This window comes from Mirounga angustirostris, unplaced genomic scaffold, assembly GCF_029215605.1.
Source record: "Mirounga angustirostris isolate CCGP_5_RB_7025 unplaced genomic scaffold, mMirAng1.0.hap1 SCAF_4, whole genome shotgun sequence".
NCBI lineage: Eukaryota > Metazoa > Chordata > Mammalia > Carnivora > Phocidae > Mirounga > Mirounga angustirostris.
Genome location: NW_026991712.1, coordinates 36396653 through 36412078, shown reverse-complemented (window position 1 = coordinate 36412078; position 15426 = coordinate 36396653). Strand labels below are relative to the sequence as shown.

General features: G+C 39.6%; 1 protein-coding gene across 5 annotated transcripts in view; it reads right to left on the bottom strand.

The window, feature by feature from the left end:
• Window positions 1–12302, bottom strand: part of RNF19A (ring finger protein 19A, RBR E3 ubiquitin protein ligase) — a 79054-nt gene extending 66752 nt beyond the window's left edge. For 3 of the 5 annotated variants that reach the window (XM_064588048.1, XM_064588049.1, XM_064588046.1), the window contains exon 1: window positions 12013–12301. The gene's annotated coding sequence lies outside the window, so the exon portion shown is untranslated. Of the gene's footprint in view, window positions 1–12012 lie in introns of all 5 variants that reach the window. The other 2 variants (XM_064588047.1, XM_045896158.3) reach the window with 2 other exon arrangements.
• Between the last annotated feature and the right edge of the window lie 3124 nt (window positions 12303–15426).

Sequence of the window (15426 nt, the reverse complement as noted above, 5' to 3'; positions counted from 1 at the left end):
GCTTGATTTCCAGCTGCCCTGCGCTGCATGGTCTTTTCCCCAAGAGGAAATCTGTATAAATTTTTTTTGAAAACATCTGACAGCTTTCCAAAGTATATCTTCAACTAGGTTCTGAGATATAGTATTCTTGAGTCTGTATATGATGCTGTCATAGGAAATCTTAGCCTAACATTAAGTATACATTATCTCTAAATTATAAATTTACTGTACAGCTTTTTTTTTTTTTTTAAAGATTTTATTTATTTGACAGAGAGAGACACAGCGAGAGAGGGAACACAAGCAGGGGGAGTGGAAGAGGGAGAAGTAGGCTTCCCGTGGAGCAGGGAGCCCGATGTGGTGCTCAATCCCAGGACCGTGGGATCATGACCTGAGCCGAAGGCAGACACTTAACAACTGAGCCACCCAAGCACCCCTACTGTACAGCTTTTAAAAACTGATCTTTAAAAGGTGTTCTTGCATTATCCAATACTTGCAACTGTAATGGCTTCTAGGAATAACTAAATTTGTTAAGCTTTTTGCCTTTTTATTATAAGTAAACTGTGTAAGTATTAATTTAGTCTTTCAATAAATATGTTCAATGTCTATCATGTGCCAGATATTCTTCTAGGTAGTAGATATATAATACCAAAATAGAAATAGGCAAGGCCCCTGTTCTGTGGAATTTTCATTCTAGTGCATCTAAAAAACTGAAAAAAGACATTTCAGACTATGTCTTCCCCAAACAATGGTATGGGTGATTCTGCAAGGACCTACATTATAATAAAATGATGCCCTTTTTTCATATGCATAATTTTGAAAGAATAATTGATTTTATTTATTTATTTATTTTTAAAGATTTTATTTATTTATTTGAGACAGAGAGAATGAGAGAGAGAGAGCACATGAGAGGGGGGAGGGTCAGAGGGAGAAGCAGGCTCCCTGCCGAGCAGGGAGCCTGATGCGGGACTCGATCCAGGGACTCCAGGATCATGACCTGAGCCGAAGGCAGTCGCTTAACCAACTGAGCCACCCAGGCGCCCAGAATAATTGATTTTATATTTGGGCATATATAGTAGTCCCATAATCTAAGTAAATACTTATCAAAATCCATTTTAAAGTTTCTTTTAAAAAACTATATATACCCTGAAAGCAACTCTGTTTTTCAATACAACAATGGTTTTCTGACACCATAAGTGGCTGGCAATTTAAGTTATACAAAAAGGAATCACCAGTTATTTGACCATACAACCTACTATAGAGAACATTCATTTAGGTCACTGTGCATAATTTCAGGAACCAATACTGATAAATAAACAGTGGGGGAAATCTTCAAAACCTGACTCATATCTTTGGTTCTACCCTTCCTCCAGTGTTAAATAAAGGTTCCTAAGGCAGTGAGAAAAGTAGTATCTATCTTTCCGTACTATCTCCTATATAGAGAGTTGCAAACAAAAACCTATCAAATTTAAATATGGCTAGGTACAATTTAATGTAGTAACTGACTACCAAAAATCAGAATTATCATAATCCATCTTTTGATGAGACCACAACTAGAAGTGATGTATTAAAAATGATGTGTCCTTAATGATGTGATGTATGGTGATTAACAATAAAAAAATAAAAAAAAAAAAGATGTGTCCACACATAAGCTACTTTTAGCCCAAAGTAAACAGTGCTTTTGTAAATCTGAACTACCTTATTAAGACAAGTCTGAGGCATTTAATTTTCTTGGATTTTCATATATGGCTTTCTCTAAACAGAGATAAATCACTAAAGTTTATTATAACAAAGCTTGCTTTACTCAAAAAGATTATTTAAATGTCTAAAGTTTTTTTTTTTTTTTTAAGTTATATCATTCATTTTGCCAACCTCAAGTTCGGAAATGCCGTATTTTCCTCTAATAGATCTGTCCCCCAATATAGCTGCCAAATTCAGCTATTGCAGCAGTGCAGGTTCTGGGCATAATTCTTGCTGCCCAAATAATATTAAGACACACTCTTATAAAAACTCTGAGTTATTAAACATCTCTTTATACACCCGTTAAAGTAAAAATATAATAAGCACAACAATAAATTTTTGGAGAAGGATAAAAATGCTTAAAAATAACAGCTAATACATGGATAGGCTTTGAAAAAATCCATGAAATCTCTAAAATGGTATACTAAATTGTGAATAACTGTATATTCTAGGGACAGAATCGATAGCTTTCAAGAGATTCTCCAAGGAGTCTAAAGTGTAATAAAAGGTTAACAGCTACCGCTGAGATGTTGGAATTTAATTTGCCAGTAGAAGTTAACATCAGTTTCTGTAAATTTTCTGCTCTCAGTAATTTATATTAGTATGATATTCATATCTGTACTAATTGTTAGCTCAGTTAGAATGCACTTGTATCCATTAAGATTTGAAGCTGCAGTTCTTTCCAAAAGAGTTAAGTTTTGGGGAAGGTTAAAAAACAACTCTCATCCCTAAAACAAATGTCTCAGGTTCATAATGCAAGAATAAACATGAGGTATGTATATGGCCTAGAATAATCTATCACATGTTTAAAATATAAAATTACATAAATAAAGGCTAATCAATATTGTAAATTCAAAGGACAATTGAATATAATATGTATGTAAAGATACTTTAATGCTATTATGTCATCTTCACTTAAAACGGCAATTACCACTGGAAAATGTTTTTATCATTCCTCATAAAGTAAATCAATAACAATAAAATGTAATGGACACAGAGGTAAAATATTTGCTGTCCAATAAGAAACAATCAGCAAGGTGCTAGAAATACAATCTAAATGCCTTTCATTTATTTGAATGTCTCCTCAGAAACATAAGCATATTATATGCAGCTCTAAGGAAATCTGGGTTCTATTTATTGCTACCAAGTGGTTTTGTGGCTTTGGTTCAGTAACCACCTCTCTGTACCATCTGTAAAACAGGGAAAACACAACTGTGGCAGAGATGATGTTATATACGCACCTGTTTCATTTTCCTCCAAGCAGATAGGAGGACCACATTTTCCATTCCACTTGCTGCTACATGCGGCCATGTGTCTAGTCCTGACCAATGCAATGATGTATGCTCCTTCCAGGACTGGTCTCTAAATCATCCCTTCACACATCTTTGAACTCTCTCTCTTCCCTCACTGGCTTGCTGAATGTAGTAATCCTAGTGGTGACTCCAAGCAGGCCATAGGGGCAGCTGAGTCACAAGATGGAAGGAATGTGGATACCTGAGTCATCCACATGGTTCTTTGTGTGAGAAATAAACTTTTATTCTGCTCCACCATGAGATTTTGGGGTTGTTTCACACATAATTATCTTAACCTACCTTTGTGGGGGAAAATAAAATGAGGTAAAAAATTTAGAGTAGCTGGGGGGGGGGGGGGGCAGGGGTTTTTAAATACTATACACATGTGGGGTAATGACGGCAACTTTTTATCCAGAAAGTAAGGCATGGGCTTTGGAGTCACAAGTCTGGGTTCAAGTTCAGCCTCTGACACTTACTGTGCTGTGTGACATTGAGTTAAATTATTAAGACAGTTTCTTCAACTATAAAATAGGAGTAATAATAATAATACCTGCACCCCACCAGATTATTATTAGGATTAAGTGAAATAACATATACAAAGAATGCAGCATAGGGTATGGCACATATTAACTACCTTACAAATATTAGCCAAACTAATATAAATATCTAAGAAGATGGCACAAATATAACTAAACCACCTACTGGATAAAACTGTTAGAAAGATTATCACACTTTAAGGTTAGATAAAACAAAACAAATTGTTGGCTCTGAGAGGGCTTTTCTAATGTAATCAGAAAAGTTAGCCATTTGGAAGTTTGGGATACATCATTATAGTATATTAATTTCTCTAAGGTAAATATAAATGTTTTTATTTTTTTTTTTTAAAGATTTTATTTATTTATTCATGAGAGACAGAGAGAGAGGCAGAGGGAGAAGCAGGCTCCCAAGGAGCAGGGAGCCCGATGTGGGACTCGATCCCAGGACGCTGGGATCATGACCTGAGCCGAAGGCAGACGCTTAACCATCTGAGCCACCCAGGCGCCCAATATAAATGTTTTTAGTCTTATGTTTATATAGCTACAAACCTACCTCAAGTGGTCTGATATATTTTTAAAAGATTTTATTTATTTATTTGTCAGGGAGAGAGAGAGTGAGCAGCAAGAGTGGGAGAAGCAGGCTTCTTGATGAGCAAGGAGCCCATGCAGGGAGCCCGATGCGGGACTCAGTCCCAGGACCCTGGGATCATGACCTGAGCCAAAGGTGAACACTTAACTGACTGAGCCACCCAGGCATCCCGTGGTCTTTCTAATATTAAAAATGGACAATTCTGATTCAACTACTTATAAATGGATGAGGTGGGGGTAATTCAAACAGATCATTAGCACAAGCAAGTATCAGTTTCCAGCAAGTTTTTTAGAATGATTCAAATACACTATTTTGAGCTCTGCCCTTTAGTTTCTACAATTTCACAGAAAAAGAAACTAAAAGTTCAGAGCACACTATTCCCATATTCCACAAAGCCTCTCCAAAGAGATAGTTCTTAAACAGCTTCACAAACATACACATGCCACATTTACCTATTGAAGCCTATTCTTGGGAGGTAGAATAGAATGGTACTTTGTTTTAATAATACTCATTACAAATAATACTAATTACTTAAATATTACAAAAAGTAAGCTGCTGCAGAAAGCAAAAGCATTATTCATTCCATTTTTCCAATAAGAAAAAGATTAAAAACATTTTGGCTGCCTCATTCGAGGCCCTCTTTGTTCAGAAGGGCAAACCAATAGCAAAATAGGAAAGCATAATGCAAAATCCTGGCCATGACAGAGTACCCAGAAACATTCAAAATGTCAGGCATGATGGAATGCCTAGAGACATTCAGAAGTTTTAAAATAGGTTTTTAAAAAGGTATCTAGTTGTCAAAAAATTTTGAACTGGTTAAAATACTCATTGCTACAAATTAACAGAAGGGAAATACTAACCTTGTCTGAAATCTCAGCCAGGTCTATCTACTTTTTTGAGTTTCAATTTCCTTATTTGCAAGTTGAAGTAACTGGACCAGATAATGTCAAAGGCCCCTTAGTAACACTATGATTCAAACAGTTTTAATATACAGCATACTCTAAGGTTAAAAGTGGATAATTAAAAGGTTTTTCTGAGATAATTTTTGTTATAAAAATATCTCCAAATTCTCTAAAATGTTAATATACTCTTCTGTTTTATTTATTTATTTTTTAAAGGTTTTTTATTTATTTGACAGAGAGAAAAAGAGCCAGAGAGGGAACACAAGCAGGGGGAGTGGGAGAGGGAGAAGCAGGCTTCCTGCGGAGCAGGGAGCCCGATGCGGGGCTCAATCCCAAGACCCTGGGATCATGACCTGAGCTGAAGGCAGACGCTTAACGACTGAGCCACCCAGGTGCCCTGTACTCTTTTGTTTTAGTAAATCCAGTGGAATGAGTATAATCTTTGCCTTTCTGATAGCCTTCTTCTGAGACCAAATACAGAAGCATATATGTCACTGAACTAGAATTACTAAATTGAACTGAAAGTCAGGATATAGGACTTCTCTTGGCTTTACAACTCTCCCAGAATGTGCTTCACTCTTTTTCCCTGTCTATAAAATAAGGGAAAATGTGCTATCATCTATTTCATTGGATTAGTATTAAAGTATATCTTTGAAACACTCTGAACTACTCAGACAAGACTGTTACAGAAGAGATTTTTTTTCATTAGTAACTTGTCATAGCCAGTCTAAGTAAAAAAGCAAAAGAAAGAAGCTCCCATGAGACTACTGCATATGAAGGTCTTGTTACCTCCCACACTGGAATCAGTTACAATGAATAAATCAATACAAGATGTTCGTATAGTAGGAAGAATCTGGAAAGGTGAGCAGGTCCACTGCAGCACCAGATTTTAAATCTCTGATCTACATAAACACTGCCTGAACTAATCTACCCTTCAGTTTTTGTTTATATGAATAACCAACACTTCTTAAACAGGCATTCTTAAAACAGTGAAATAAAGTCCTTTGGAAAGAGGGGTAGGGACTAATAAGTGGGTGTGAAGGAGGAAATAAAACAACCATTTAGAAAAGCCTATCATCACAAGATATATTACGTATAGCACAATGACCAATTCTTTCATCCAAATCAAGGGTGGCAGTGGTTACCTGATAAGCAGTTATACAGAGCCAAATCAAATAGATGTCTCCTTATGGCAAACAATACCATAAAAAAAAAAAAAACTTAAGAGTTTTATTATGGATGAATATCCTTTGGCTTTTTGCATAAACATAGTACACTTTACTAATGTCCTTAGTAAAAATTTCTGGCATCATGTAGTAGGTTGAATGATGATCCTCAAAAGATATGTTCCCACTCATGTCTGGAACCTGTTAATAATATCTCAGAAAAATTCTTAGTAGTTTATTTAGAATCACCAACCTGGGATGATTTGTGGAGATAAGATAGGAGTCAGGCCTTGAAAGAAGAGCAGGACCTTAGATAAGCAGAGAAGATGGAAAAGGGTATTCCAGGCAGAGACAAAGGCCTAGGAAAAGTCATGGGGGTGAAACTATGGATGTTTTATTAACATATTTACCAAACAGATTAACTGGCTTCAGTGTGGGGTTTTCGCAGAATGGTGAGGCTAAGATTAGATTGTGGAAGGTTTTGAATGCCATGAAAACGTGAAATTTATCTGTGAGAAGCAAATGGAGATTTGTAAACAAAAAGATTAATTGATCATTCAGGAACCGGTGATTAAGGAAATTTCAGTCTGAAGATAAGAGAAAGTGGTCTGAAACTTTGGCTCTACCACATTAGCTGTGTGGATAAATCTTTAGACCAGCACTATCCAACAGCACTTTCTGAAATGATGGAAATATTGTAGACCTGCAAGGTCCACTATGGTAGCCAGTAGCCACATATGGCTACAGAGTATTCCAGATGTGACTGGTGCAACTGAGGAACTGAAATTTAATTTTTTTTAAATGTTAACTAATTTAAACTTAAATAGCCTCATGTGGCTAATGATGATACACTGGACTGAGTAGCTCTACACTACAGTTTTCTCACTTATAAAATACAGAAGTTAAATTAGAACACTAGTGTCACTAGGATAAGTTCCACAGCCAAATAAAATTGGTGCCGCATTCTGAGAAAAAGTAAATGAGTATTCAAGCAGATGAACCTGAGCATGACTAGGGCGGTTCTAGGTTTTTAACCTTTTCATTTCACTCTTTGTAGCTCTGTGATTAATTTAAGAGACCCACTCTGTCTTCTGATTAGTGATTTTTCAAATTGGTCTTTAGGTTGATATTTCCTGGGAGTCTGTAGTAAATATCTAATGCATCTAATTTAATAGAATTTCTGTGGAAAGGAACAAACATTTCATGTAAAATGCTCCTAGAGCTATGCTGTTCAGTGTAAACATGCACTGGATCAAACACTTAGTATGAATAAAAGAATGTAAAGTGACTCATTAATATATGTTGAAATGATAATATTTTGGATACACTGGGTTAAATAAAATATTATGAAAATTACTTTCACCTGTTTCTTTTTACTTTAATTTATCTAATAGAAAAATCTTAAATTACACTTACAATTCGCATTAGACTCTATTAATAATGACAGCCCTGCTGTAGAGAAAGTTATGAAATAGATACCTTACAATATACATAATTTACTCAGTTAGTACATACTTATTCAACATCTATTATTGTAAAGCGTTATGCTAAATGCTGAACAAAGGGAATGGTCCCTGCCATATAGAGTTTAAATTAGCTCCTAACTTCTAATGCACATTTCACATATATTATCACATTTGTGATAACGCATAAGGATAATTTAATTTTAGAATATTTTACCATTTGGGGGAGCAAATGCCAATATTTGACTTAGAAATTACAAAATATAAAGCATAAAGATTCACATTAATGGCTATTTTTGTGATACATGCTATATAATGTTTGTCTGGAAGCCTAATACTATCACATTCCCAATAGCTTCTCCCGGTTTCTTGATCCCTCCCTCTAACTAGTCTGCTCCCTCTTTATGGCTCACCTCTCCCAGAAGGTCTCTTCAACTGGCAACCTGCCTGCTATTCACATTACAGCAGGGCTATTTATACTTACAGGGGTCTCCAAAGAAGGAAAGAGGTTGAAAATGTAAAGTGTACATAATTTTAGGCAGCCAACTCCAGTTTTTTGGACCCAAGATTGAGATTTGAAGTTTCTTTTGGGCTTAAACTTGGTGATTTCTGTAGGATTTTGCTTCATAATCCAATGCACAAACTTATTTGAGAGAGAAAACAACAACTCATTAGTTTTGTCCCACTAAGGCTTTCACATAAGAAAACTATTCCAAATAGGACTTCTAAAACAAATTAACTAGTAGTACTTCTCTAGCAAATGGTTTTTAAAATAAAATAACAGGTAACATCAATGGGTCAAGAATATCTATGTTTTGGGGCGCCTGGGAGGCTCAGTCGTTAAGCGTCTGCCTTGGCTCAGGTCGTGATCCCAGGGTCCTGGGATCAAGTTCCCCCACCCCCACCCTGCATCACGCTCCCTGCTCGCCAGGAAGCCTACTTCTCCCTCTCCCACTCCCCCTGCTTGTGTTCCTGCTCTCGCGCTCTCTCTCTCCCTGTCAAATAAATAAATCAAATCTTAAAAAAAAAAAAAGAATATATATGTTTTTAAGGCTAATGGCATTGCTGTCAAGAAACCGTTACCAATAAACTAAAAGTTCAGGTTTTATTGACAGCTACAAAGAAAGCAATACAAACAAAACTACTTTATCAAACAGTGGTAATATTTCCCACTTTAATAGAGAAAGTATTACTGACATATGATAGCTATTGAGAAACAAATGAAGTACCCAAGTTTCAAACACCCCAAATGATTTCACTGCCCTTTTTGGTTGAAGTCTACCACCATCTGAAATACAGATGTGCTTAGCAAAGGAACATTATCCTCAGTCTATAGCTGTGCAGGTGTGGTTATATACATAGTTGTTTCAATGTTATACATCTTCTACCAGCAAACAAAAAACTATTATGACAAAAAAAAAAAAAAAAAAAGCTGAAGAAAATAATAATTACTCCTGATTGGGAAAAAAAAAAAATTGCCTAAGGAAAATTTAGCTATTCTCCATAAATAATCAGATTAGCATTTTGCTGAAAAGGAGTCAAACCAAAACCTTTAAGCTAAAGTACTTCATATATGATCATGGGTCCTTTCAAACTACTAGTGCTAACTTGCCAAATATAATGCAATCAAATATAAGTTTACAAATTCAACTTTTCTTTGGTCTTCAACCCAAAATGGTTTATTTTTCATATAGGCCTCAAACAAAAGAGCATAAAGCTTAGTGCAAAACCAGTCTGCATTTGACAATTGATTGTCACTTGTTAGTAGCATCAGGAAAACAATTCCCTAAAATTTCCTTTATAACCTGAAGAGAGAATATAAGGAGACCATTCAGATGTAAATGTAAAATTTATCCCCAGCTTACTCTGCGCCCAGCACTAGACTAGGGACTTTAACATGTTATCACAAATATTTGTCCTCCCTCTTCCCCCCTTGATAAATTCAGAAAGCTACACTTTTCAATCCTCAGTGCCCTTCAGATTAAAAAAGCAAAGCAAAGCTGGGAGGGTGGGAGATGATTACAAACCAAAGAATTTGTGATAAACCTAAATTAAGTGTTTAAGATAAAATCAGAACCTGCCATAATATATAAAGATTCCTTCAAATGCTAAAAACGTTTGCTTCAAATTATCTGTATTTAATTCCATCTAATAACCCCATGAGAACAAATAGTATCTTTCAATCTGATCCCATTAAAGATAGGTGGCCCCAAGTGTCTTACATTCACAACCGCAAAAATATAACTTTATGACTTTCCCTACTTCAAATTTATGAAACGCATTTATTTTCCACTAACATGCTGAGCTATCTTTAAGAACAGGTATTAATCTTAGTATCTTTCATACATTAGGTAGGAAAAAAATATGGTTTCATTTAGTCAAGTAAAAAGGCACCCCAAATTCTACAAATCACCAGGAAAATTTTAAAAAGAAATTTCAACACTGGTTAGATAGTAAAATGGACTGTTCTTCATATAAATTAATGATCAATTGAGGCCTTCCCCAAATGAAACAGTATTTTAAGGAGCTACTCTCTGGAGACTTGGGTTGTGTTTCAACTCCTAAAAGGCGCTGCAGTTTTAAAAAGTTAATCTTACAGGAATCCTCCTGGAAGTCAACAATATTGAAAAAAATACGTTAACATTAGCTGCCAAGTATAATTTTTTCCCCCTCTGAAAGAAACCTTGTGGTGACAATAAAATAGTTTCCATGGAGGATGAAATTTAAACTTGGTATACTGTATAAATAAAAAATAATATTAAACTAAGAAAAAGGGCTTTTTGTTGTTGTTGTTGCATAATTTGATTAAGTCCTAGGACTTAATTCCAAATCTTTACCATGGAATTCCAAATAGCAGGGAAAGAACATTTGAAAATAAGAGTTAACAATAGATCATCGCCATTTTCTACACAGAGAGAAGTATTTACATTTTAATTCAGTTCAGTTGGGTGTTAAGGAAGCATAAAAAGGCAAATACGGTAATAGCGTGAATTATAAACAGACGTGGGAAGCTGCCTATTAAGACTGTTAATGGCAAAACTGAAAATGAAAATAAGGCATACCGTCATACTTCGTATAACCAAGAGTCAAGGAATCTAGGTTAAAATAATAAAAAATGAATAAGACAGCCATGTTCTTACAAAAAGAAAAAAAAAAGTGGAACGGAAAGAAAAGATCACAAACATTTTAAGGCAACCATGGGGAAAGACTGCTTTATGCCTCCACTGTTTACTAACATTTAAAACTAGCATTTCTAGTCAACACCTGGGTTTGAAAATAGCAGCAGCACGGAAAGAAACATTGTCTTTTCAACGTAAACCCAACAGAACATTCTGCAACGTTTTGAATGGTAAACATTAACCAGAATAAAGCACCGTTCGCGTATTTCCACCTTTAAGGACCAACGGGAAAAATTAAGACCTTTCTTTCTCCCATATATAGCCTTAGCCCCTCTCTCCCCTCTTTTATTTATTGCTCTTGTCGCGGGGCTAATGAACCCTAAACTTCTTTTTCTTCTTCCCATTATGGAAATGGGGGGAAAGAGCAACGAGAGAGGGAAACCCAGATGACAGGGAAAACTGGAAATTAAAAATCGTGGCGTTTCTTGCTGGGTGAAGGCTAGGAACACCCTGAAGGTTTAGCAAGAGAGAGACAATCCTGGGTAGACCCCTATTAACGTATACTTTAACCCCAAGGCAACACCGTGTTTCGTCTGTTTAATTTCTGCTTTTGAAGGGGATGGCAGTTCTCCCGGATGAATCTTCCCGGGTGCATGCCACCCCTTCCCTAGGGCCCCCTGCAGCAGGGGTTGGGGCTCTCGCCCCAGCTCTGAATTCGCAGCGAGGCCCGGAAATCGGTCCCGTTACAGCCGATTTCACCCATCAGGAATGCGCTCCACCCCCGCTGCCTCCCCGCGGCGGCCGCCCTCGGTGTCGGCAGCTTCAGCCGCCCGGGAAGTGCTGCAAGGGAGCGCCGCCTCGGCCCGTCACAACACTGCTGGGTTGGCCGCCGACTCCACAGACTGCCCGCGCCGGGAGGGCAGAGCTCGGGGCGGATCCCACGCTCCGCCTCAGTCTGCGCGGCCCAGGGGGCGCCAGCGCCGGGTGCGGGCGGTGGACGCGGACCCAGCCCGAGGCCTGACCCCCAGGACCGGCCCCAGGACCGGCCCCGGCCCCTGCTCCGGGGCCCAGCCCGAGAGGGGGCGCCTTTCCCGTGGGATTTCTGAATCCATTTCCGTTCCGGGAAGGGGCGCGAGGGCAGCTGCCGTGCCGGAGCGCCTCGAGTCGGAAACGGGAGCCGCCCCTGTCCTCCCGCACCCAGGCGCAACCTCTTCCAGTGCCGCCCGTACCTTCAACTCCTCAGAGCGGCGGCGGGTGCCGGAGTGCGGGTGAGGAGGCCCATCTCTCGGCGGCGGCGGCGGCGGCACAAGCCGAAGGAAGTACGGAGGAGGGCTCCTCAGACCCGCCGAGACGCCTCTCAGCTGGGGCGGGGGGAACGCAGAAGAGGGGTCCCGACTGCCGCTTTCCCGAACTCCTCCTCCGCAGTTCTGTCTTGACGGCTGTTCCCGGGAACCAGCGCCCCAACTGCCATTCTCCCCCTGCTTCAGCCCCCGCTGTCTCCGCCTCCTCCTCCCACTCCTTCCTCCCGCCCCCGGCCACCCCGCCCCGCCCCGGCGCGCCGCCCGCGTGCCGTGCGTCATGGCGTCACGCCCACCGGGCCCGCCGCGGGCGGCTCTGGGATGCTCTCGTTCGCTCGCGCACGTTCGGCCCGGCTCGTCGTGGCGCGGCCCGGCCCGTCGTGGCGCGTTGCGCCTGCGACCGGGTGGTTTAGAGGGCAGCGTCCCGTTCGCCCCCTACGCGGGCAAGTCAGCTGCCCTTTATGCCCCTCGGCAAGAAGCACTTCGCCCCGAGCGGGCGGGGCTGTGGAGCAGGTGTCGCCTCCGCGGACGGTTGGGGTGGCTGGAGCTGCTCCCGACGCGGTGGTAGATGCTGGACTTGAGGACCCTGGCTTTTGGCATTCCGCGCGCCATTTATTACTCGTTTCTTTGTGTTCTCACCGTTCACCTGTTAGGTTGGCAGCCCCCAGGGAGAGCAAGGCCGGGGTGTTGCTGCGAGTTTCTGCTCCTTTCCGCGTGGAAATGTCTTCCGCAAGAGTGGCGGCGCTCCCACCTCTTCGTTCTTACAGTTGGAAGAGACCTCATTCTTCCTCGGGGGCTGCTAGCCCCAGCACTTAGCCACGATTTAATACCCTATGTGAGGGTGCAGCGAATATCTGCCACTCGCCTCTTCCTCTCCCCCATATCTCTTATTTCCAAAATCGCTTAAGTATTCAGAATTCATACTTCAGTACTTACGGATACATTGAGTTACATTAATCCAGCTTTATCTGTCCCATCCCCTCTTATCCTTTAAGCCAGTCATACATCTCCTTTGAATTTTTTAACCTGCGTATGGTTTAGTATCAGTTCTTTTTAGTTGAATAAACATTCAATACAGACCTGGTCCATTCCTTCATAGTTGATTTCAAGATTCAGAGTCACTTTTCCTTGGAATACTGAGAAACGGAATGTGATGGATGCTGGACAGAATGTCCATTCGCCATCTGTTACTTAACTAAATATATCACCCTATCAATCCTTGTTTTAGTGTGTCTAATTTAAATTAGAAACAAACCAAGGAGCCATGGTCTTTCAGACAGTACTTGGTATCTTTGGTAACCCAGTAAATGTTTACCAATTAGAAAACTAAACAAGCTAAGCAGTTTAGGTCCACGTATTTTTTTTTTTTTTTTTTTTACCACAAATCTTAAAGGAAGTCATGATGGGTATGTTTATTTTCATTTATTGGAAGTTTTAAAGCTGTTATATATTCCTTTAAATACTACTTGAAGGCTGCCTACAATTTAATCAATGGAATACTTTGTACAAGTAGTACAAGAATAGTATAAGTTAAATGGATTTATGGAACAGTACTCATACATAATATAATCCTTAAGAATAAATAGATCAACATGTTGAACATTTCAGAACAGATGGGGCATTGGCTTGGAAGGAGGTTTTGAGGAAAGAGGCTGTGCAAAGTGGAAACGGTCTTGTACTCTGTACAATTGTCATCTTTTCCAGGGATACCTTTTCCCGCTTCCTGAAAACTAGAGGGATTTCCTGCTCTTCACTAAGGCAACATCTATTAAAAACAACAACAAATATATATTGAACATCTCCACTTGAATCCCCACGGGTACCTCAAACTCAGCCTGTCCAAGACAGAACTTCTCTTTTCCTCAAAACTTGTGTCTCTCATTCACCCCGGCCCAACCCAGAAATCTAGGATTCTTCCCAAGCACCCCCGGTTCAGTCACTTCCAATTAATAATTAACCTTAAGTTCTGTTAAATATCCCTGTACTCTCTCTTCTGTATCCCCCTTCTGCCTTTAGGGCAGTAATTTCCACTTTGCACATCAGAATACCCTGAGGGGCTTTAAAAAAAGTCCTGTTGCCCAGACTGCCTCCACCAATTAAGTCAGAATCTCTGAGATGGCACTCAGGCATGAGGATTAAAACAAAACAAAACAAAACCTCTCCAGGTGATTCCAGTGCATAGCCATGGTTGAAAACCACTGCTAGGGCCTCATCATTTCTCACCAGATTACAGCAAAAGCATAATATAATAGTATTCTCCTTTTTTCCCTACTCTCTTCTAATTCATTCAGAATCAATTCAGTAAATATTAATTGAGTGGTGTGTGTGTGTGTGTGTGTGTGTGTGTGTGTGTAGGGGGAGAGTTTCCCAGAAACTGGGAATACAGCAATAAAAAAGACAGCCCTTGTATCTGGTCTCATAGAGCTTACAGTCTAGGGGAGTGGGGTGGCACAGTTGGGAAAGACAGAAAAAACAACAAAGAAATAAAGGAAAGGAAATAAATTTACCTGTGTGACATATAGAAACCAGGGAGGCTGTTACCTTAGTTTAGCGTCTCAAACTAAAGTCTACTCCTCTGACATTTGTGCTGGGTTCTTCAAGACAAGAAGGAGGCAAACAAGTTAAGGGGTGGGGAAGGTAGATGGAACAGCAGGTGCAAAGGTCCTTGCAAGACAAACTTGCCAAGTTCAAGGTAGCTAGAGGCTGAAGCATAGTGAGTAAGAGGGAGTATACCACATGGGATTAGAGAGGTATGAGGAAGCCAGTTTATTTAAGACATTTTGAGATCATGATAAGGAGAATTCTAAATGGCTGGTGTGATGTGCAGTCAGACACAACAGATTTTTAAGTGGAATGACACCTGATTTACCTCTGGAAAGGATCACTCTGGTTGCTCTGGGGATCAGATTGTGGCAGAGCAAGAGTGGAAGCAGGGAGATCAGTTATGAGGCTACTTCAAGAATCCAGGAAAGAAATCATAGTTCTTTGGACTAAGGTGGAGACAGGAGAGGATGGTTTTGGTATTTGTTTTAGAGGCAGAATTGGTAAGACTTGCTTGAATGGAGTGAAAGCAGGGAATGAGAGAAAGAGAACAACGCAGCTACCCTTTATTGAATACATGTTACCTGACAGGCACTGTTCTAAGTGCTTTATAAGTATTAAGCCATTTAATTATCATAGGAGTCCCAAAAGATAGGTACTATTTTTTTAAAAAGATTATTTATTTATTTATTTATTTATTTATTTATTTATTTATTTGAGAGAGAGAGCGCGCGCGCACAAGCAGGGGGAGTGGAAGTTGGGTTGTTCTCAGGACTAAACGAGTAAAAGCAGATACAGCTCTTA